The 25608-nt window shown below is 40.5% G+C and overlaps 1 protein-coding gene and 1 long non-coding RNA gene across 3 annotated transcripts in view; one reads left to right on the top strand and one right to left on the bottom strand.

Annotated features, from left to right (window-relative positions):
• The window catches only part of LOC117807284 (receptor-type tyrosine-protein phosphatase delta-like), a 429954-nt gene that overhangs the window by 248088 nt on the left and 156258 nt on the right, over window positions 1–25608 (bottom strand). The window contains exon 5 of the mRNA XM_034676508.1: window positions 4249–4322. The gene's annotated coding sequence lies outside the window, so the exon portion shown is untranslated. The remainder of the gene's footprint in view (window positions 1–4248; window positions 4323–25608) is intronic.
• LOC117807286 overlaps window positions 1–25608 on the top strand; it is a 175908-nt gene that overhangs the window by 56730 nt on the left and 93570 nt on the right. For both annotated transcript variants that reach the window (XR_004629940.1, XR_004629939.1), the window contains one exon: window positions 8061–8103. This is a non-coding gene — a long non-coding RNA (uncharacterized LOC117807286). The remainder of the gene's footprint in view (window positions 1–8060; window positions 8104–25608) is intronic.

Here is a 25608-nt window from a genome sequence, read left to right as displayed (position 1 = left end):
AGTTTTGAACTGGCTGAGAAACAGTCTGAAAATGATAACGACGCCTCTTTATGACCTTCAATAGCAAACAAGACCATTAGCAGCAAAACTGACACCTTCTCTGTTGTCATTTTTAATGCCTGAAACCGCCCTGAGGGGGTAGGTTTCAGACCAGATGATGGATATCTCGCTTCAGAAACAGCCTTTATTTGACTGTTTTCATGGAAAATAATCACATTGCCTGATAAAGTTGTCTGTTAAAAGACAACAGGATGAGGTTTTTGTTGAAAACACTACTTTTGCATGTATAGGTCAAGAGATAAGAGGTATCGCTTTGTTCACAAGGGGGTGCCAGAATCGATACAAAACAAAAGTTCCTAACAGCAGCTTTAAGTAAAATAAAATAAAATAAAATAAAAGGTAGAGCAGCAGACTTGATTAGCCAGCTTAGATGCCAGCTTAGAGTTAGCAAGGAAATGGCTGAGAGCTTTTTAAAAAACATTTGGTAGTGTAACAGGATACAAAAAAAGTTCATAAATTCTCAGCTAATGTTTAGCTAAGAATTTACTTTCTAGTAAACATAATCAGAGCTGTCAAATGGTTAAGCTTTTTTACCTACCATTATTTACAGAATTCCAATAGCTTGTTTTGATTAATCACATTGTAGACTGCGTGTTTAAAAGTTCAGTTTTGCGGTCCAAATTAACAAGACAAAGCAATTCTTAACAGGATTCTGGTAACCTCTGGCTAACTGTATATTATCACATTCATAATGTGTTAAATTTTTTTCTTAATCTCATCATGACTAAGAGGGGCTCTAATATTTACCTATGAGCTAATATTCAGCCATTCACTAGCTAATATTACCGTTAGCAAGAAATATTTCTATGATTCTGTAGTGAAAAATGATACAAAAATGTGAAAAATGTGCAACTGTTATGCTAGCTAGAAATCCAGTTTCTAGCAAACATAGTGTTAGCTAGTAAGTGCTTAAATGATAGCATTAGCTTTTTTTTAAAAAACTAATGGATACTAAATATACTTTTTTGACCTCATTATTTCTTGGTTTGCTTTTAGAGTCTCATAACTACACATCATTGCAGTTTCTGATAGGTATGTAGTCTTTCAGATATCCTACATTTACATGAATCTAGAATACAACAATAAAACATTATCATGGCATTGCAGCTTCCCACTCTGAGGGTGGCATTTGGGGAATATGGCAAATTCAGAGATATGACTCAAGAAAGTACATGCACTTTGGTTTCTAGCACTGTTTCTTTGTCCCAGTTAAAAATGGACTTTGTTTTTTAAAGCAGGATTTTTTTTAATAGTTAACAGGTCACTTTGCATCCTGTAAGCAGTTTTAAGAAGCTGACTTTTTAAAGTTTTTTCTACTGCTGAACTCATCCCTACTCTAATTCAGGTCACCTGCTACTCCGACAAATTCCGCTTTATGTAACACAACTCCATCTGACAAGCGTGCCGGCTCCTACGAACCAACTGTTATCAGTTAAATGCATTACAACATCATTTAACCAGAGTTTTAGAGTCTTTCTCTGAGAGAGAACAGCAGTTTCAATTCAATTTTAATGCCTTAATGGCTCTTGAACAGGACATCCAAATGGACTCCAACAGGCTATTCCATGGTGACAATTTTGCATCTGTCATTTACAATACTTCAGGCACAAACTTAGTCTAACTCACTTGTCTGTATTTAACTGTTTTTGTCTGGCCTTTCCTCTGAAGCTACATTTGTTGCTGTCATCCTTAATTTGAATCACTTTGCCACCTGAGCCTTGAACAAATTTTCACAGTTTTTTCACAGTAATTGCCATGAGGGAAAGAGGGCATCATATGTGTGAAATGCTCAGAGTAAAAACCCTCATTGCCTCGTAGTGCTTTCACTCACCTATTGAACACACTTGGGAATAAATTGAAACCAGGATGAGAGGAAAAGCTGGGGCTGTGTCCCAATTACAAGATGCCGGGTTTCAAATAGGCCTACCATAAGTTGATTTCAAAAATAGCACACTGCAAAACTTCCATTGCAGGTGTTTGATAAGTTCATTGACAACCCTATGGACCTGTATAGAAATGTTCTGGTGCATGCTGGCCTGTGCCTGGGGAGCAGGAGCTCGCAGCAGCACAAACGCTCCAATTACGGCTGCACCCGCTGGTCCTTTGGGGACAACCACTGCACTGCTCATTGATCTAAAAACCAGCACTGTGACAAAGTGTTACTTCCTATTTCTGAAAGATGTGAGCTCTTTTTTCAATTACTGAAAGGATTACTTTGATAATTGTGAGTTAGAAATTCATGTTTTTTTTGCAGCAAAGGTGGGCAATTAGAATCATAGATGTGAGTGCAGTGTAAATATATACTTTGTATGTAACAGAAGAAGAAGACAAAATGGTATTAATAAGTTCTCGTGACAGTATTCTTTTGACAGATGATTCTGGAGATTCAATGTGTTTTAATTCGGGTCAGCTCCTGCCACTAGCTTGTTTTTGTTTTCTCAGGAAGCCTCTGGTTGTACTCTCTCTGTGTGTTTGCATGTCGGCCTCCGAAATGTGCTAAAAGCACCTGTCAGTCCTTTATCTATCTAACTGCCATGAGAAGTGCGAATAAATGCAGCAGCTACACATTAATGTGAGAACAGACTTCTTTCACAAACAGCAGATGAGCAGAAGCAGCAGCAGTAGATAAGTTTGTACTCCAGAGGGCACCATTAGCATGCTCTATGTGTGACATTATGTTTTACAAAGCAACACCAGATGTAATTTCAACAAACGAGCTTCAGTCTAGTGAAGTAGTCATTTAATAGGAATACTAGAGCTCATCTTCTTATCAATTTATTTTAAAGTTACTACAATTTCAACATTGAAACCTGAAACAGCTTTTTAAAAAGAGACTTTTTTTGCCTGAGGTGGCCTAAACAGGGACATTGACTCATGCAAGGGTGGCATGAAGTTGGCATGCACACACCAATGAATATAATTTATTAACCCCTCCTGTCTCCACTAATCATATATTCTTTAACTAACATTACAGTATATTTAAAGATGTTCTATATACCTGTTTTTGATATTTAATCTGAAATAAGTAACAAAACAGAGTCGCAACATAAAAATCTTCTTCACTCAATTCTAGAAGGACTGAAAGAAGATATTTTTTTCCAAAGTCACAATTTAAATTTCTTAAAAAGTTGCAAGCATTCTGAGACAGTATCATGTAATTTTGACGGTTAGGTGGTGTGTAGTAGGCTTCTTTTAACTTTTGATGGACTGGTTCCTCACCTACACACCTACACCTGTCTAATGAAATGGTTGAAGAACTGTTACTATTACTATTTAATGTACTAACAAAATAGAATATGCTTTCATGCATTTAAATTTGAGCTGTGGAAAAATGAATTGACATACATGTAAATGTGTTTAAATTCCACTATTTTGCATTCCAAAACAGTTTTGAAGTCCATAATCACACTACAAAGCAATTATTTCACGATCTTGAAATGAAATTAATGCACTCTTCAGGAGTTCCACTTTGGTTCTTTCTATATGGCATGTGTCCTGAATGTATGCAACTATTGCTCCACACAACAGTAAGGTATATGATTGGTAATAACATACCAACCTTGGAGCTGAGTCTTCCACATGCTGATTGGCCTGCAGACAGTTGATGTCCATTTAGCAAGCGCTGGAGTTATCCACACTAAAATAGTGCTCTGCCGGCCTTTGTGATGCGGTTGCCTACTGATATCATTCTTATAAACTGCAACTGAAGACCTTATTCATTTTAGTCCCACCTCTGACAAAGCAAATAGCCAATCATACTTTAGGATTTCAGCTTGGCACCTGGTGTGGCCGTCACATTTCAAGAGGGCCAATGCCACCTCAGGCCACCCCTCTGGAGCGCCTTTGTTTTCCACGTAGAAAACTGTTTCTGGAAAGGGAATCCAATTGAGCTTGTGGAGAATAATGTATCTGAGTCAGGCAGACAAGAAACCAATCCACTGAGGCTGAACAATAGATCATGTTCAGACATGAATTTTTCCATCCATTCATCCATACTAACAGCATTTAGTTGTTTGACCCTTGATTTGATTTCCATGGATTGACATTATTACATTGTGGATTTCTGCGGCTGCATTGACATTTGAATTGACATTTAAGTCATAGGTTACAGTCAAAGATGGAGTGCTTTATCAAACAATGCAATTTCAAGGAAGCCTTTTACCCAGAATAACAAGATATGGGTCTCACCTTGTTTGGAATAACTGATTGCGATTGCTGCCTCGGACCAGAGTGATGAAAGAAGAGAACTCCCCAGAATTTCCCTGAAGAGAAAAAGAGGGAAATAGAGACAGAGAGAGGTCAAGATGTGTCATACCATTCACAATTTAACACTTGGTTCACAGTACTGTGGATAAATGCTCTGTTAGCGTACATAATCGCACATTGAGAAGTATGGAGATGAGCGTACAACAACATACACAGTAGCCACTATGCACTGCTGCATTATTAGCATACTCCCAATAGGTTTAGTAAACATGCTTCATGTACTTTGAGGAGGTGATTTTCAGTTGTGCATAATGAGGGAGGCTAAAAATAGACTCCCGCTTGAATGCTGACAGCGTCTCCACCACACACTGAAGACAGGGTAGCTGGATGTTTGGTTGTGTCTGCTTGTAAGTAATAATTTCTGACAGGGACTCACTCAGACACCCTTAAATGCGTTCAAGATAGCATTAATATACGCCTGGCGAAGAAGCACACTTATACACACACACACACGCCCATGCCAAGTGAGAAGCATACAGTGCACATATGTTGGACATTAATTGATTTTGTCAAGTGCTGGGATCAGAGTGATGATTAGAAAATAATAGGGTAGCAAGGGACCTGAAATTATGTCCAAGAAGAATTCCTCCTCATTCATAAAAAACATGCAGACAGGTTTCATGTTCTCGCCTCATAATTAGAAAGACCAAGCTTGTTTCAATGAAAGAAGGCATTTTTATCATTTCACCAATTCAGACGTCACAGAGGTGCCAGTAAGTGACAAATCTCTTCCCGTTTGTCTTCAATGATAATTATAATTGGATGCTGGTCACCTCACACAACACTACCTGTTTTATCTACCGTCCACATGCGATATCCTGTATCTTCAAAGCACCACAAACGTGAATCTAGCTTGACTTTTTGCATCAGTAATGAAGCTTTTTTTCTGCTTTGCTGTGATATGCAAAAATCAGATGTTTACTTTCCAGATCAAAGTTTCCTTCTCCCTCCCTCCTCCTCCTCCACTTCCCCATCTAAAAATGGACTCCTTGCATTATGCAAGCCAACAAAGAGCAGTGTCTGCTCACACAGCCCATTCCTAGCATACTGATTAATTAGCTTGTATAATTAGCTTAATGATTCTGAGAAACATGGCCATGGCCACCCAAGAAGCTATGCTAATGGACCACTGTCCATAGCAATTAAAATGCCCATAGCTTAACAATGGTGGCCTTAAAGTCCAGATAAGTGCTGAGAATGAAAGTAGGTGGCGGGGTAATCTATGGAGCAACATACTCCCAAGTGTTATGTTGTGGTGTTTAGTGTGAATGTGGTGCAAGCTATGTGTTTGGATTGAATAATATTTTAACGAGTGCGAACCCCACTTGAAGACTGAGAGCTAATGAAGTGTTTTTATTTTTCACTATGACCATTAACTTAAGCGCTGGCAGCACATTTGGTGCACTTAGACCCCAAATTAGACTTGAAATGTGATGTAATATGCTGCAAGTGTGAAACCTGCTTTTAGTGTCACAAGGACCTAATTTATCTTCCATCTGTCCTATTATGCAACCCTCTACATCTTCTGTCTGCCAGTTATTTTAACTTCTCTCTCTGAGCACACACTGTAAAGAGCATGAGTGAGGATATGCAGTTGTGAACTTTACAGTTTCCATTAAAGGTGGAGTCAAAGCAGACAGTAGCTTTGCTCCCTGACAGTAGCATCAGCATTCCTGGCTGCACTTGGCACATAAATCGCCCGTTTATGACCTTCCCCTGAACAGTAACCAACAGAGACACCAGCCTCAACTCATAAAACCTCCAGAATGTTGAGGTGGAGGTGAAGATATTACTTATCCATATACAACTTCTAAAACGCCAGCCAAGTGGGAGCAGTTAAAAAAAAAATCTAATCTGTATTTGTTTACCTTTTAGTGCTCCAACTGAGCCCTGGGAGGATCTCAGTTAGTCAAATATAACTGTTAATTTACAACACACGTCACTGTCAGGAGAGCATGGGAAATATGTTGCCATGGGTTTGTGTAAATAGCACAGGTAATTAACAATTGTGTGTAAAGTTATTATCTTGGTTTATTCCGAATGTGACAAAAAGCGCTAGTTTAATGCCGAGAAATGTCAGCAAAATTATTGTCTTGTTACTTACAACTCCCTTTATTGGATACTGGAGACATTGTAGACTCTGGTTTTTAGATCCACTGTCTATTACAAGTCATGTTTCTGTCCAGTGTGATACATAAAATATTGTACACCTGCTCCTCTCTTTTGTACCAGGCTGTAAACATGTTTATTTCTGCTGTAAAGATCGTCTTTTTTAAATTGATGTGTATGTGGTTTCCAGTACTTCCGGAGCCAGCATCAAGCGGATCCTCAATGAATGTTTTTAGCACTTCCGCATTGGACTCATATTTTTAGACCAGAGGTTGCTGCTGTGTTGAAAGCTAGCATAGAGATACATTTAGACAGTTCAAGTTCGACAAAACACCAAAACAATGGGCTTTAAGATGCTGAAACACCATTGGAAATCTGAGTTTGACTACAAAGCTTCTTGCTTATAACATTACACCAAAGTTGCATTGCTAAATTAGAGACTGCATCTTTGCTAGCCTCACTTAGCATAGCATTGAAAGAGTTAAACATTAAAAAGTAGGCTTCATATTCACACTGATACAGCCTGGCAGTGGAAACAGTGACGCTCACATCTGTTAAATAATTTCAAAGAACAGGAGCTAAGAGGAGAAATAAAACCCTCAAGACAACCGCTCTGACATTACGCAGAAGCTAAGTTTAGATCTGATGGCAGACTCGCCTCACCTTCCTTCCTGTTTCCAAGTTCTACAAGTACTTAGCTCTAGTTCAAAAGATTCTAACAGAGTATGATCTGTTCGAATTAAACCATAGCGCTGTATGATTCCAAACATGATTACTAGGTAGCATTGCCATTTCCAAATTGACCACCATGTGCAATAGATTCCATATGCCACCTCCCCTGACATCCTCTTTAATGATACATTGTAAGGCAAATCTGTCATTAGCAGTCACAGCATCCCCAAACACACTAATTGCGACACAGATTTGATAACAGTCTGTTTGTGTCTCAGTCTGCATGTTGCCAGCAGGTGCGATGCTTTTTCACTTGTATGAGCTGAACATCACAGTCTCCAGTTTGACACCATTGTGTCAAAAACTCTGTGCTCAGCTCGTCAGCTCTGGTGCGCTGTGCCCAAACAAGCCAGCTAAAAATGAGCATTTGGGAAGTGATCTGCCATTCGCTTCCCCCTCTCTTTTCCCTCTCTCTCTGTACCAACAGCTGCCTCAGTGGCGCAGGGTAGCGTCACTGCCAGACGTAGATGGAATTAGTTATATAGTACATCGTATTTTTTTATTCATAGTTGACGTCATGTAACCCAAAAAAAGAAACGCTTTGGGTGGGAGTCAGTTTGATATTTTAGACACATTTGCATACGTTTGCGAAAGTCAGAATGATGTTGACGGGACATCAAATCTTCCATGTGAGCTGTCTCAGTGAGATGTTCTCATCTAACCTCAAAGATAAAAGTCTTTAACATCTATTTATGAAGCAACAACTTTAACTTGTGAGTTATGCGCAGAGCTGGCATGAAAAATGAAAATGTGTTGCAGCTTTATTTATAAAACTGGCACTGATAATTCATTAAAACCCTATTTTTTATTCTTAGTCAAGTTTTGTCCTTTGCACACATTAATAAAAATCAAATCTTAAGCAAAATTAAAAAATCTGTCAATTTTTCTCTTAGAATGAAGACAGTGGAAGGCCTCTGCTGTGTTGTTGAAGAATTGGTGAGTACAGACTTTAATACGCTACCTTTCCCTTGTCGGCAATCAAAACCCTCCTTTCAGCCGAGTTTTCTGGAAACTTTCCATCATGCCCAAACTGCTGCTCCCCAAAGGCTATCATAATCTGCTCAGCATGCATGATGTTAATCGTTCAAATATCTCATCAACACAACAGGATAAGCATGCTGTCAGGGTGTGAAAGCAAGAGGAGGTACAGAAGAAGGAAAGCAGTGAACGAGACACAAAGAGGGTAAAAAGGTGAGGGTTGAGATGGGATAATGAAACAGAGTATGAATCAGGAAGGAGCAGAAAGGAAAGACGGAAAGAGGGAAAACACATTAAGAATAAAGTGGAAGGACTAGCAGCAAGGAGAAAAAGAAAGGAAAGGAACACTGTTCGGAAACTCTATGCCACTGTATGTTGTGCCTTTTCCAGTCAGCTGTGGTGAAAATGATAGCATTGATCATCTTCTTAAAAGACCGCTTTTCCTGTCACTGTATCACCTTGTGTCATTAAGATGACTGGTTGAGTTGCCTTAAAAGGTTTTTCATATGCCTGGCAGATATTATTTTCTACATTCTTTGGTGAGACTGCTGACAAACCTCAGAAAGTGTCCGTCATATCGATTCTAGCAACCAGCTCGGTTATTAGATCAAATTTAATGAAAGGGGGGCAAAGTCGGAGAAGGAAATCTACTCCAGAGTCGTATTGAATTGTGACCCTGCAAAAGGCGGTAGGCACATGGATTGAGATCTTTTGTAATTGGAAACACATGTACATCAATCAAGAGAAGGTAATTCCATCATATTCATTGCCTCCATGACGGATATTTCTATTGTCCTGATACTTCTCTGCCGGGTTTCCCTGAGGACTTCCTCAAATCTCAAATCTCATGAGTACCATGCGAGCGAATGAAGTAAATAGATTTTGTTCTCCACACAGCTCCTCTATAAATCCACTTGTCGTAGCATAAATCTTTGGGAAGTTCTGGCCGCCCCTGTGCCTCTGCTTATTAGCCAACCCAGGATCAATTTATCACCTTTGAGGACAAAGAATGAAAGCGTCAGGGGGATTCTCTCACTCGCTTTGATTTATGGAGTCAGGGCACAAACAGAGCATTTTTGGGTCATGCAAATTTTTCTCAGCAAGAGAGTCTGCTCCACCTTCCTCCGCTTTGTTTTTGGATTAATTTCTTTGGCAGGAGAGGAAGAGTCATGTGGTTAACAGTATGAATGAGGAGGTTGTTCTTGTTAAAGTGAGTGGTCATGATGGTGCCCTTTAAATGCACTGACCATGTATCAAAGGGAATTATCCTCTTTGAGAGATAACTGGAATACCGTTGTTGGATTCCTCTGAGTATTCCCCAAATAGACACAGCACTGATGTTAGATATGACACCAGCAGTTTTACACCTTCACCACTAGTCTGTGCTATTGGTCTTGCAATTCCCTCGTCTTCTCTTTTGACCCATTTTTTTTTCTATGTAAGGAGCTGCAGGAATGTAGCTGCTCCAGCTCACCTGTGCTAAGTGGCTGCCCTCGTCTTGGCAAATGAACTACACTGCCAAGCCCCTGCTCTCTACATTGTGCTCATTTGTAATTGTCCTCATGTAAATGATGGGCCAAGGATGTGGGGTAGGGTGTGGGGGACTTGTGGGAAAAGCATTTCTTGTGTAGTCGAGGCAGCTTTCGTGAGGTTGATGGAGTATTGCTGGTTTTGTGTTGCGGTTACAAGGCATGTTTGAGACATTGCATCACGTGTTATTTGGTGTAAATCCAGTGTGATTCAACCTCTTATCATCAAATGTTCCAAAATGCAGGGAGTGGGGAAAAGAGACTATTTTTTTGTGGTTACAAAACCCACTTTTATATGAGCGACTACATTCCTTCTGTGACTTGAATGCGTGCGTGAGTCTGTGTTTGGACAGCTGACAGAGCAGTGACTAAATGCCGCTCTGTGTTTACTTTTTCAGATATTGAAATTCGAATTTTACCATTTCAATCAACCCAAACTCCATCCTGTTTCATTTTTTCCGTGTGCGTCTCAACCACAAGCTGTGTGCAGGCTCCACCTCACAACTCACTCGCCACCGTCCTGGCTCTCGTCCACACTCATCCCTCCTCATAACAAATGAGCCCGCACCGGCCAACAGATTTCTCCAACACCTACCAAGTACCACCACATCTTTGTCATCTTCCCTCTCACTCCCCCCCCCCCCCCCCCCCCCCTTCCTTTTTCTACCTTGTTTAGGCACACTCCAGCCTTTTATTTTTCCGTGGCAGAGAGCACAAGACTCGCCGTTTGCTGAGTGGGCAGCAGGGAGCGGAGGAGGAAAGGAGAGAAATAGAAAGAAAAAGGCGCAGAAGGAGGAGGGAGGAAGAGAGTTATCTAACAGGATTAAAGGAGAACAACGGAATGGAGAGCACTTAAAATACTCATGACATGAGCCCTCTTGCAAAAAGGAGGGGATGAGTAACAATGGCTGAATCACTCTTGAGGCTCTCTACACAATATGCTCTCTCTCCCTCCTCCCTGTTCCCACCTATGTCTCTCTATCACTCGCCTTCTACATTATCCTCGTTCAGCTTCATTTTTACTTACAGGCCCAGGGACTTGATGGATCTCAGCAGAGTTGTGTTAATAATGTGAGAGTGAGAGAGCTGCTTTAATTAACCAATGCAAGAAAAGGTGTTCAATTCAGATAGAATGACAAGACGGCATTAGATACTGTTGGATAGAAGGGGAGAAGGTGGATAGGGATGGGAAATAAGGAGAGAGACATGATCAAGAGGTGCAAAGAGATGTAAAGTCTTAGAAGAGGGGAATAGGGAAAGAATAAATTAAGGTTGAAGACAGAAAAGGCAGGTTTCGGTGAAAGAAAGACAATTTAGTGGATAGTTAAGATGTAGTGGGATAAATGATGAAGTATTTTCTGTCAAGAACTGGCCTAGAAGAACTGCTTGGCCCACTTCCGTCCCAAATCAGAGGAGGAAAAGGGAGAGAAAAGGATTTCACAGCAAGGCCAAACACATTTCTAAGTTACCTTTACCGGTCTGTTACACATACGTTTGTGTGTACTGAAATGTCCACAGCAAACAGGGACAAATACCCTTCCCTCTTCACCCTCCATACGGGAAATCAGAAAGGTGGAACAACATGACAAATTATCCTCGGGGCGGATCAAACTTTTTTGGGAAGAGAATAGCACTTCAAACGATCGGCGTGCCTCGCCAGCTCGCCTTGCCGGTCTGACTCACGAAGATAGCAGCCTGGCAGTCTGGCAGCTTGTCCGCAAAAATACACAAACACTCACACACAGATGCGTTTCTTTGCACACAGGTGTTGGAGCACTCAGGATTTTTGCATAAATACACACAAAACCTCTTCTTCTGTACTCTCAAAAAAGTCAAACAGAGAGGCATCCTCCACCTTTTGTACAGGAAGATGCGGCATATTCCTTATTCCAACTTGCCTACATTTCAAGTGGATTTTAATGCACTGAGCTAATGTGTTTACACTTGCTATAAAAAGATTCCACTTGGCGCATTAAATCCGTGGATGAGGTCTCAGGAGTTGCCGCTGCCTCTCTTTTTATATCACATAACAAACATGTGACGGCAGTGGGAGAGAAACTCTCCAGCCTTTGTAAATAGGGCACCTCTTGAATATTTTACTCATAGCCTGTGCTTATTTAGTATTCACTCCTTTTGAATCTTCCAAAATTGAGAGCAGGAAGTAAATAAGTATGTGAAAACATGAACATAACAAACTGAGGAGTGTCTTCTATTCTGTCCTTTTTCTCAGCAAGAGATTTCTCGTCCTTGATGGTTATGTAAGGGACGAATTTTAATGATGGTAAGATCATGGCAGTATGCACAAAATAATAACAGCCGCCTGGTAAATTGACTGAGAGATTTGGCTTTTGGTGCCGGCTCTCCAAAGAGAGGACTTAAGGAGCGTCTGGGATTTGAAAGTTGAAAGATAAAGGCTCAGTTACACTTGGGGATCTGTGAGTGCTTCAATTTTCAGCGCCGCACCATGACAAGAATCATTAGAGCTAGAAAAAAACCCCTGATAGAATAACTCAAAGGCATAATCGGTTGTTTACAATGGCAGGAGAAGATGGAAGAGGAGGAAGGAGACAGATGAAGGAGGAAGAAAAAAAAACCTCAGAGTGACCAGACGGCACTCTGACATATTCCGAATCCTCGCTGACACACTCCTGATGTGTGACAGCGAGGGACAGATGGGAAACGCAGAGGGAGAAGTAAATGTGGAAGGATGGAGGAATAGAAGCAGCAGAGGGATGGTTTGAAGAAAAAAAGGTGAGGGATTAAAGTAGAACGAGAAGCAGGAAAATGGACAGAATCTCCAGATGACCTGAAAAGTCTTTCAGGTTTACTCAAGTGCCCCTTAGCAAGGCACTCCAACCGCGCCGGTGGAAAAAAAGCACACCGCTGGGCAGCTCCCAGGAGTGAAGGTGTAAATGAGTATGACCCTCTCTCTCTGCAGCTACTCCCCAAGGCTTTTTCTGTAAATAAGAATGTGTTCTTAGTCAACATGCCCGGTCTGATAAAGGGTTCAGCTGTAAAGAGAGCACCATAGAGTGAAAAAGAGTGAAGGAACAACAGCAGAATAGACCCCAGAAAGGATGCGGGTACAGAGAAAGCAACAAATTACAAGAGATTGTTTTTAGCTTGAGATACAGTCAAGAAGACGGTAAGGTCAAAGACACCCTTCCTCCATGATTGCTGCTGAAGTGAGAGCTGTGACGGAGTGAGGTGCATCGCTATACACTTGGCTATGACTTACAGAATACTAAAGAGAAAGTCATGTCACTGGAAGGAGGGAGGAAGAGGAGGAGGTAGAGGGAGAATACAGCGATAACAAGAGTTTGGGACACAATGACAGAGAGAGGGGTCTTGAAGGGTTGTAAGCCCTTTCACCCAGTAATTTATGATGATGCTGTTAATTAAAAACGGTTCTAAATCATAAGGAGACATCAGACTGGTCTTTAATGTGTTTGGAGACAGGGTCATTTTCTAGACTATTATAGCCGCTTAAGGGTATTGTGAATGATGATGACTGTTGACCTTTGCTGCTTCTGGTGCATTTTTATCTTAGATTCTTTTTTTGTGGCTAGTTTGATTGAATGTGTTGGGTAACATTAACATACTTTACTTTCAAAGTTCCTACAAGTACCGAATCATATCTGTGGAATACATTAAGTTCGTGTTCATTAGCTGATTGTGAAATAAAGTACTTACATGATTAGCATCAGGGGAAAAGAGATCATTTTGGTGGCAAAGTTTTAGTTCAAGTGAAGAGGATGAAGTTTACTAGCATTGGTGGGGGAAATGTGTTGCCACAACAATGATGATGATGAGGTGATGGTGAAGGAGAGGACTGACCTAACAAGCTGCAACAATACTGTAGGACAAGTCATGAGCTGATTTAAATATATTTATTGATGTGTTGTGTGATTTAGGCTAATGTTAGTTAAAGCTGGCAGGCACACGTGTTGCTGTTTCCACTGAACATTTCTATCAATATTCCCTGAAATAAGGTATTCACTTCTGTTAATGCTGCAGGAGGGCGCTGCCGGCTAGCAAAACTTAAGTGTTGAGACATCCATTGTCAATTTATTTTAATTAGCCTTGACAAAAAGTATTCACCTCTGTCATTGCTACAGGAAGCTAGCTGCCAGCTAGTGGAAATTGATTGTTTCTGTTCCCGTCATAAATTTTGATGAATTTCTATGAGTATTTAGCAGGGGATCAGCTCGCTCAGCTGGTGGTGAAGCTTTCAGCAGAGTGTCTGCCCCCTGGTGGCTGGCTGCAGTATAGGTAAAAAAAATCTGTCTCCCCATTCATTTGAATAGGGGAGCAGTCAAACTTTAAAAAATAAATACACGTCGTACGAATGTTTGTCACATCCATATGCTGTGGTGATATGTAGTTAGTATTTGACTGTTTTGTGTCGAAGGCCTCTTTTTCCTGAAAAGTTTCTTTTTCGTTAGTTATTAGAGTTTAAAAAACGAGGTTTTACTTCCGGGTTTGCTTTGATTCACAGCCGCCGTAGAGAGAAACTTCAAAGGACACACAGCGTCTTGTGACGCTACGCTGTAGGGCGGAGCTCGTTACAGTGGCTTCACAGGCTCTGGCTGCACAATGGCTGCACCCAGGAGCAGGATTTTTTGGCTTCAGAACCGTACAATGGGAAGAGGTGGAGCAACGCTGTCCATTTTTATTTACAGTCTATGGTATTTACCCTAGTCAGGGCTGCAGGACGGCAGCTGCTAGCTAGCAGTCGTTGAGTGTTGCTGTTTTCATTGTAAATTTTCATCTCTGTCAGTGCTGCAGTCAACACACCAAAAACATTTTAAAAATCTATCTATTTAGTTTTATGGCAACCGTGATTTCAACGTGATTGTTTGAGGTGGTTGTTTGCGGAGGCTGTGTGATGTGGGCCAAAGTCAGCCGCAGCTGGCAGGCAGCTGCAAGCTTGCAGGAGTTGAGTGTTACTGTTTTCATTGCAAATCTTTATATAAACTGTAAAGTAATCGGCCCTGTCTGTGCTGCAGTAAGGCTCCTGCTAAATATTAACAGTTGAGAGTTTGCGTTCTCATGGTAGATTTTTATGAAGCTATAACATTAAGTAGTCAACCCTTTCAGTGCTGCAGCTGTGATTGCCCACAGGGGACATTTTCAGTAACTTGACAGATTTTCTTGCAGTCACTGTGATTTAAATATTATTGTTTGATGAGGTTTTGTTCAGTTATTTTGGATGCATTTGATTTGTCATAATAGATACAGCATTTCTTTAACTGTTATTGTTATTTTGTAACACACATTTTAATTATTTCCCAAAGGTAACTGAATCTCGTTTTACTCAAGTAACACTATTTGTTGTTGGTTGTTGTTAAAGTATCTTAAGCACATGCCACAAGAAAACCACCCCCCTACCACCCCAACAGTTCCCCCAATCACAATTCTCTGGCACCACCACCGTTAAGAGGATGGATGACAGAATCTTAAAGGATGAAGTGTAAACCAGTAAACTGAAATCCAGACAGAAAAACAGCCAGAGAAAGAGAAGGAGAAGGAAGGAAACAGTGTGAATGAATATTAGGGGGAGGGCTTTCCACCTGGTGGTTTTATGGAAGAAGGCAGAAAGATGGGAGGGAAGGAAAGAGACCATCTAAAAGTGAGGAGAGTGTGCAAAAGAGAGATAGGAGTTCTGACTTTCCACTGGGAGGCTTTGGAAAAAAACGAGCAAGACAGGTGAGATAGAGAAAGAGTGAATGTGTGAGAATGGCGAGGGCACTTGTGGGATAAAATAAAAAGAGAAAGCAGAAGAAAAATTTTGGTAGGAGAGCGAAGATAAATATAGAAGAAGGAGACAGAAGGAGAGACAATCCGAACAAGCCCAAACTACCGGGCTTATCTCCCAAAGTGCAGACAGTACATTATCGCCACTGGTGCTAAAAACAGGCTGAATCATCAATAAATGAAATCCGGCGCAGGTAAACACGACACATTGTTTCAAGCTCAGAGGTATCAGCGCTGACAAAGGGAGGGCGATGCTGAGAGGATACGGTGGTGCAGACGATTTCTCATTATCAGCCGTGTGTCAGTTATTAACGCCGTGTCCATTCCAACATCTAATTAATGCAGATAGCCAAATGCCAAACCTGATGAAATACCGTGATGAGGGATTAGCTGGAATAATAAACCCTCTGACCGGCATAACTTTGTCTCCCTGATTAGGTGGTAGATAGAGGAGGGGAGAGATTTTTGGATCACTTAAGTCTCACTCTTTTCTTCCTCCCTCTCTTTCCCTCCTTACCTCCACTTTCTATGTCCTTAATGAAGACTTTTCTCCTTCTGCCCCCATTCTCCCAGCCTCATTCCCCTCAGCTGCTGAGTGCTGTCCTAATTCCATTCTGATAGATGGAGAGGGAAAGAGGCTCATTAAAAATGGCTTTGCTGATTGTGCTGCTCCTGTTTTCTTCAGTCAAGTGTGTGTTTTTGTGTGTTTTTGAGTCTGGTCAAGTTTTTTTCCAGGTGCTGTTTGGAAGAAATTCAGTGTGGTACAAGGGGGAATTGTTATCTAGAACATTTTACTGCACTGTTTTGCACCAGAACATTGCCATCTTATAAATCTTACAGTACATCAAAAAAAAAGGGAAGTGTGTCTGAGAAAACTGGGATGTTGCTAAGAAATAGAACATCAAGATTGACAATGATAGGGTTAACAGTCTTGAGCCAAGGTGAGGGTATGTGTTTTATTTACTTGCCCATCTTGTGATCTGAGATTTTTTTGTCAAAAACTGTGCCTGAAGTTAAACAAAAAGTAACATGACCTTGGATAGCAAGCATGTTAACACAAGAGTCACCAGGGACCCTAAGTCAAGGGTGTAGATGTGTCAGTGTTAAAGCAATGGATCCCTATAGGGAAATAAACACACACACTCTCTTTCCCATGGTTAAGTGGGGAGATATGTATCTCTTTCATGATTGTGCATCACATATATAGCTAGAACAAGCAGGAGATTAGCCAAGCTTGGCATACAACTGCAAGCAGTGGGAGACAGTTAGCTTATATTTGTATTTGATTAATTTGTAAAGGTGAATCACGACTGGAACAATTTATTTCTGGATAAAGTGAGTTCCTGGAGTAGGGATGCTTGGCAGCCAGTGTTGAGTGGGGAAGACTATTACTGTGCACCAATTCAGGGGTAGCATCCTTCAAAGGACCCAGCCATTTCCTGTTAATCTCACCAGCTTCTCCCACCCTTTATGTCATGTCACATGGAACAGCCCCTTTCCCCATGCAATAAGTAGCTAGCTGGCTCACTTCATGTAACTTTACCAGTGCCATCATCATTTCTTTAAAATTGGTTTTCAACATTTTTATGTCCTGTCAAATAGTGATTTGATAGGACAGAATCAGAAAATGTAGGAAGAGAGAGGGGTAATGACATGCACTGAATAATGACTGGATCCTGTGACCAGTGTGACAAGGACTGCAGCTTCTGTACACAGGGCGCCTGTGCTATCAACTGAGCTACGACACCATCATCTTCATCATTTAGAAGATATTGTATATATTTTTTGCTATTCCATTGAGTTGAATCCATGTCCAATGGTGTACTACTTGGCTGTTCTGGAGCCCACCATCTTGTTTGAATTAGCTTGCAAAGAAATACAGGATATGTCGCCAGTATATGTAACCAAATGGGTAAAATCTAGCATCTAAATGCTCAGGTTTTATTGACCACGCCTCACTGGGTTTGCTTCAATGACTGGCTGAACACAGGAGTGGTGGTATAGGCATTTTGTCAACATCCAAGATGGCTGCCATGATGAGGTGTGATGTGTGATATTTTTGTTTAATAATTGTCATTCTTGTCCACTAAGCTCTACAGAGTGAAACCCTGAACTCACACCTGTGTGTATTATGTTGGACTGGCCATTAGAGTTGGGTGTTGGAACTAGCAATCTGTACACTACATCACATAACTTTATTTTTTTTCGGCTGTAGCATCCATTGGTCTGACATTAAATCTAATACAGTGTGTTACTGAGTCAGCTTTAGATATGCAAGTACATTTATTTATGATAAGATAGAGCAAGACAAGCTAAGGTAGCCATTAACCTCCAGTTTTAATGCTATGCCAAACTAAATGACTCCATGCTCTGGTTCTACGGGAATGACACAGCAAAATTCACCAAAATAAATACGCTATTTTCCAAAATGTTGCATTATGCCTTTAAAATGTGAAACTATTTTACTGTCCAAAATTTAAAAAGTCAATTTTTCTGCAGCGTTTTCTGCTCTAAAACCAGACTTGGATAATTCAAGCGCTCTGGTATTCAGCGAACTTAAATGGACTAAAATGGATGTGAAATACCACAACAGCTGGGAAACATCAATATGCAAAGGGCTTTCACAGAATTTCTGGATGAATCATAACCTCAAAAGCATCAAATAATGGATTTTGAATTCATTCATTAGTAATCTGAGGTTTTACTGTAGGTTTTATAACTGAAGATTTCACTCATTTTTCAAGTAGACATGGTTTCTAAGTATAACTGATGTAGAAAGGTTACAGAGAAGGTGACATCATGTGGGAGAAAATAAATACATGGGAATCATGACAGAGAGAAAAGGTGTTGTCTCATCCCCCTATTGGCTGGTACATAGTCCAACTTTATCCAACATCTTATGGGTAAAATGTCTAACAATGTACAATCTGAGCTCTGTAGGAGAAAGAAGAAAAGATCCTGTCTAAATGTCTTTCCATTATACAAGGCCACACCTGAGTACATAGAAAGTCCGGTACTTCTCTAAAGCCATCTGTATTTTTCAAGCCTGTGACACATTTTTGCTCTGATTACTGACATTTTGTAATTGCCAATTTGCGGTGTCACTGTCTATGAGCAGAATGACAGGTATGGCTGTAACCAACACTGGCAGAGTGACCGGTTTTGAGAAAATGTGGAAAGGATGGGTCTAATTCTTCATCAAACATGAATTACTCTGTTGTTCATCATTATAATCACTAATAAGTTCATGCCTTTTGTTTTCATAAAATACACCAACCACAATGTTGTATGCACACAAATTGCAAACGTAATTATGAAAAGAATTACGTGTCAAAAGCCAACTAACATGCTTGTGGGGGCACTTCAAACGTCAAGTCAAGCATCAAAAATCTGAATCTCTCAACAAAAGCGCAGAAAGATCACAGGCCACCATTCAGAAACTGTCGCCAAAACCAGTGCTGGATTTCTAATTTGGTTCAAGATGCTCAAGTAGATTTTTGAAGGATCTCAACAAGACTCATCAGCGACACCATTGAACTGATTTTCCTCCACCTAGGGAGCTTAGCCAACGGGTACATTCAGCACAGAACATGTACCCAGTACAAGATCTATGCAGTGTCGGCTTAATAATTTCTCAGCATGGTACAAGAGTTGACCTGTAGGTAATATGATTTCATACTATGCCACCAAATTGCCTTCTGAAAGGCCTTTTCCTCCCATTTCATTCCAATAGTCAGGCACTCTGACAAACCACACAGAAGACAAATATCAGGTGAGGTTAAGCAACGGTATCATAATGTTGTTTTACAAATGGCAAATTAACCTTGTGCTTTTTATTCACATGGTGTCATATCACTGTCTAGCATACATGATCGCTCCCTCTACACCTTATTCATGGTCATAAGCTGTATAAATAGCTTTCCTCCCACATGGGATCCAACATGCATAATGCTCTTACGCACTTAAAAGCCCTGCTGCACAGTCTTAATCTCACACATATCACTGCCGGGCATGAGCATCCCTTTATGCAATCAACAGCTGCATACATATTTATTTAAATATATAAATGTTGCCACCCAGTACTGATGCATGCACGTTTCATGCACAGGTAGACACTCACAAATGCTTCATCTGTGCATTGCTTTAACACATTGTAGTGTTGCCTTCAAATGGTTAACCAAAAGGGCTATTTCAAATATTTATATGCCAATTTTAGATGTCTGCGTCATTTTGTTGCTAAATTTAACACCCTTTTGTTCTTAAAAAGCGATTCAGTTCAACATTTAAAGCTTCGCATCACTAAATTAGAGTGGAAATGTGAGAAGAGACGCATGGGAATTGTCTCTTCACTGTCTGTCTTAAAGTTTATTCTGAAGATGACTGTTTTTCTTTTCTTTTCTGGTCTTCGCTGTGTGCACAATGCTGCCAATTAGTTAATGGTGGACAGCGAGGTGAGAAGCCAGCCTATTTGCTCTTGATTTAATTCCTAGCATTTGCATCCAAGGCTATAAAAGAAAGGAGAAAATGCTGAACAAGCCCAGCACACACATGATGATAGTCCAGCATGTGGTCTTAACATAGCAGAGACGGTTTTTTTTTTTCATGTAATACAAACACGAACACACGCCTGCAAGTATCAAATCCCCCTCACCTTTACAGCTAAGGAAACACAGTTAGACTGAGAATATGAGTGCAGCAGCAAGAGGTGGCCTTTGGCGAGATGTTTTTTTAATTCATGGCTGCTTTGATGCTTTTGTGGGGTTTACAGTGCCGGAACCATCGAGGCAAAACATTTCTTCTTCTTTCCATTTTTGTAAACACGCTCTCACACCTACAGGTATACTCTATCTGTTCACTGATACAGGCAAACACCTGTCAAAATCTGCATTACCAATGGAATTATTGTAAGAAATATGTGAAAAAGCCGGTCTATATGTAAATCGGAGGCTTCGTATATGGGCATGCATGGTATGGCGTGAAGAGGTTACAGGGTGATGTAGTTCTTAGGATGCAAAGAGCATGACACACACATCAAACCTTCTCCTGTAGCTTTTTACTCTATAGCCACTGTCATGCCCGCTCCACAGATTTACCAATGACCCTTAATAAAACTGTAGCATTTGATTTGCTGAGGGGAAATGATCAGGGTGATAAATAAAGCAGCTAGTAGACTACCGGCCGAGGCATTCACTGTAATTGTGACAGCAATGGTGCAGCTCGGTGTGTGAATGGGGGGGCAAATGGAGCCTGCAGGAGTGAGCTGCATGCTTATTGCCTGGACGTGAGCCCTAGTTAACGGCGGTAATGTATTCTCAGGCATCAAAGGCTCAAAGTTGAGAGTTTTAAAGGAGCTCGTCACTATTGATTTTGCGCCAAGATTGGCTTCCCAGGTTCATTATACAGGAGCTCTCTGTCTTTTCTTTAGGTAGCGGGGGCCGTTGCACAAACAACAGGGAACTCGGGGTGAGCATTCTTTTGTAGTCTCAAATGAAAAATTTGTTTCAATCATTTGCTGTTTTGCATTCTCCGGCTATTAAGAATAAGCCATGGCTAATGAATACAATCCGAATGACTCGTGTCCCCTGGCGCTTTTTCACAATTAATACTCATTTTAATTGAGCTCAGAAAATGGGACCATTTGGTGCTCAGCAGCAAGACGAGAATGGCAGCAAAGATATAATTGCAGAGGTTTTCTCCGCCTTGTCTCTCAAGGAGAAACTGTTTTTTTTGCTTGTAGCCTTTGAGTCTTCAAAATTGTCAAAACAGCTAAAAATCATGCATTTTCATGCGCTTTGTTTGGGTGCAGTTTGTGCTGTGTACGAGAGTGTCAAACTCAATTGTGTGGGAATGCTTTGGTGGAGTCAGTGTGAAACTGCTTAAAACTGATGCATATTCATTCAGTTATTTTGGGTTGTTTTGGTCCACTTTGTGCAGTGGGAGTATATGAAAGTATAAAAAGTATGTAAAAATGTATGAATTATGTGGAACTTACAGTTAAATCATCCAAACATCAGATGTATCTAAATTGCACAGCAGTGCCCTGAATGTGCTTGAACAGATGGTCGATTGTTTATGGTGGACTTGGAGAGTATTAGACAGGCAAAAGTGTAAACATCAGTGCAGGCAATCAATATCTCATTAGGGTGTCTGCTTTAGTTCATGTTTTGTCGCTTTGCATTCTCCGCACACACTTTATCGGATCGGTAACTACAGGCATTTGGTGGGAAGGGCAATGCAGTACATGGCACGACTTATAGGGAAAAAAAAGACCAGACATTTGAAAAACATTCAAGCAGCACAACAGGGTTCACACTTCTGCATTTTTAGCGTCCTTCTTAGCATATTTTTAGACGGAGGGAATCAGGGACACAAGATAGCTTGTGGTGCTGGTACACTGGGAGATAATGCAGGATGAGCCTCAGGCAAAGGAGAGCTAGAAAACTCCTCTTGTCACTTTAGATAAGAGGGAGGAAATGGGACTGGTTGCTGAGGGACCGGCTAAGTGCTTGTCGCTGTCCCTTTAGCTTTCAAACAACAGGCCTGCTATAGTGCTTCTGGACAGGCAGATGCCCGTCTCGCCACAATCAGTTGTGTATAGGGTTCATTCCCAAATGTGTAGTCAGAGGGCAAGGTTGATGAGAGTGGTCTAAAGTTTGCGACTGAATTGAACTTCAGCTGTCACGCTTTGAAAAAGCATCTCATGGAAGTGTCAGGCAGAGTAGTCGTTAGAGGGACTGTCCATCAACCAGGGTAGCCAGATCTGAACCCATAAGTCCCTGCTAAAGTTTTCCTGGCCAGTGTACTCTAGAAATGATATTCTGTCACAGCATTCAAAAATGGAACCATAATTATTACCCAACCACATTTACATTTGCATGATATTCTGATATCCTGACCATAGTTGGTCAATCAAGCAGAGGCTCTCAGGCCACTGGAGCGGCAACGTTGACTAAGCATCCCAAAATCTGAAACTTAATTGGCCATCTTGCTTTGTCAGTGGTGGGATTTATGATGAAAATCTGCTTCATGTGTTGAATGCTGCTAGTGACTTTCTTTGTATTTCATTGTTGCAAACTTTGAGTTGTGACTATGGACAACATCTCCCTTTGTAGTCCTTAACGATTTGAATATTTAAGGGAGGGAGATATATATTTAGCCACATTTATACACTATTGTGTCACTTTTTAAGGTTAAAACATGATAATAAGCAGGAAAGTAACAAGTAGTTACAAATAGTCGTAAAAGTAGATGTGATTAGTGTGGATATAAAGGGTAAATACGTTGTGCCATGCCAGTAAAAGTCAGTGCCCCAGTTTGGCAAACCCAGTCAATTAAGTCTGGCTCCACTCCTGCCAAGAGATGTTCTGCCCTAGCTAAAATACAAAGGTAATGAGAGTGTATTACACATGGATAAAAGTGTTAGTATAGTGAAGTGTTCCTTACTTTAATCGAAGAAACAAAACATTCCTTCTTTGGTCACCATAACTATATTGATTTTGCTTTCCAATGGTTTTAAAGTTTATTTTTTCATCTCAGCCTTGGCTTGAAGCTTTACATTTTTGACAGGAAGTCCTTCTGAAAACTGGAGGTGTGAGGTTTTCAAGTGCACCTCCACATTTCAGCAAATGTAGCATCCAGCATTTTTGTAGCTTCATGGATACTTATATCTGCTTTTAGATTTCTAATTTTTCATCTTTCTCTTTATTCTGAGGGTCCATCATCTTTATGAAATGGCACTACTACACAGTAGTAATGCCGCTTTAATCATAGAAGTATAAGCATCGATCAAGGACGTCTTTGTATTGACTTGACTTGAATACACAAATGCACAAGTTGCCCCTAATAAACACTTGCTTTACTTTTTGGCCCTACAGAACTTCTGATTGCACCCTAAAAATGCATTTCTGCTCATCATGGTTATTGATTTTGCTCACTGATGTTTTGTTGTTGTTTTTAGGGATGTGTATGAGAAAGTAGCTCGGAGGGATGTCTTTGTAAGAAGTCTGTTGCGGAATACTTAAAAGGGAAGTGAGGCTCGTGTCTGGCCGAGCTTGATTGATTCTGTCTTCAAAGACTTAGAATTTACAGGCTAGTCTTCTTTGGCCCCAATGGCAAAGACATGACCTAGGTCGAACTGTGCTTGTGTAACAGATAGCAGGAAGCTAAAGAATCATGTCTGGTCTAATTAAATGCTTAGATCCAAAGATATAACAGAGCATTTTATACTCAATTTAGCATGTATGCTCACATCAGATTCCTTTCAATTTAAGCAATGTAATAATCTACACATAGGGGGTTTAGTTTCATCATGTACACTCCCAGGTCCAAAAAAGGTGACCCACTGTGTAACGTTGATAAATACAGATCAATTGTTTTCATCATTTTAACCCTATATTTTATTTTATTCAAAACATTGCAAATATAACATTTCAAATGTTGAACAAAGTTTTATTCTTATATGAACGATGTATGCTAATTCAAATTTTGATGCCAGCAACAGGTTTCAAAGAAGTTGGGACTGGGACAACAACAAAAAAAAAGAATTGTGACGCCCAAAAGAGAAAAAAAAAACACAAGAGGAATAATAACTAATAAGGTTAATTTGCAACAGGTTAGAAATGTGACCCAGTATGACTCTTTTCTCAGATGTACAGATGGGAAAATGCTGACTGCTCTGTGAGAGACTGTGTGAGCAAATAGTTCAACAACCTCAGATTAATGTTCCTTAACGTAAGGTTGGGGATTTAGTTATCTACAGTACATAATATGATTATTCAGAGAATGTGGACAAATCTCTGTACAAAAGGACATGGCTGAAAATCAATACCGGATGGCTGTGATCTCCAGGCCTTCAAGCAACATTGCAGTGAAAACGGACGTGACTTTGCAGTGGAAATCACAAAAGTGGCTCAAAGTCTCTTTTAAAAACCATTATCTTTGAACCCAGTTTGTCATTACATCCACAAATACAGAGTAAAACTGTATGATGCAAAGAGGACACCATATAGAAGAATGATTTAGAAATGCCAGTGACTTCACTGGGCCCATTTCCATTTAAGATTGGGTTGAAGCGAAGTGGAAAACTGTACCGTGGCCTGATGAATCAAAATCTGACACTCTTTTTGGAAAACATGGACACCACATCCTCTGCTCTTAAGAGGAGAGAGGGACCACCTGGCTTGTTATCAGTCCATAGTTCAAAAGTATAGGGATGCGTAAGTGCCCAAGGCATGGGTAGCTTCAGGAAAGAGTTTGCGTATTTCAGCAAGACAGTACTGGACTACATTCTGCATGTATTGCAGCAGCATGGCTTCATAGTAGAGGAGTCCAGGTGCTAAACTAGCCTTCCTGCAGTCCTGACTTGTCTCCTATTGAAAACTTTAAGCATCATGAAACAAAACAATCAACAAAGTATACCCCAAACTGCTGAGCAGTTCTTAAGAGAAACAAATAAATGTTTTATTCGTATATAGAGAAAATACTTTTTAATCATTAACAAACCTGACCGACTATTCTTCAGTGTTTCCTTTATGATGCTTTTGGTTGGTCATCTACAAGCTCAAAATCATCCAGCCCACTCGCCCTCTTTCATTGGAAGGTCAGCTGCTATCCAAAATGTGTTTATTTTGAAGATAATTGCATCAGATTGAACGGTGAAATACCGTCACCTCCTGTCGGCCCTTTGGAAAGATTAGCACCAAGGCCATCAGCGGGATCGATCAGAGTGCCGGCCGGGGCCTGCTTGAGGGATGGGAAGGTCAACGGCTGTGATATTACTCACATTGGGGCAAGATCCGGTATCATGGGCTTTAATTTTGAAGAGGCTAAATAATAGAGATAGTTTATGGACAAGCTGGGGATAGATCGACATCAGCGATTAGACAACACAAGCAGAAGAGATTAAGAGCCGGAAAAGTCAACATAAGCCTTCCTGAGTCATCTTACAGGATGTCTATGAACTGATGTTTTTATTAGCAGGTGTGTATGATTCTCGTCTTTCACATCACACAGGACAGACCTCTTCGACTTTGATTTCAATGGATTCCACACACATTTTGTTTCCTTCTGTGCAGTTTTTAAATGCTGAGCACATCCTCTGGCAGACTGAGATCATCAGAGAGAAGGAGCTGACTAATCTCAATCTCTTAAATTTATTCATGTTCAATAAAAGCTATTC

The sequence above is a fragment of the Notolabrus celidotus genome, chromosome 23, assembly GCF_009762535.1.
Source record: "Notolabrus celidotus isolate fNotCel1 chromosome 23, fNotCel1.pri, whole genome shotgun sequence".
Taxonomy (NCBI): domain Eukaryota; kingdom Metazoa; phylum Chordata; class Actinopteri; order Labriformes; family Labridae; genus Notolabrus; species Notolabrus celidotus.
Note: the sequence above shows the minus strand (reverse complement) of the source record. Positions and strands in the feature narration are given on the sequence as shown.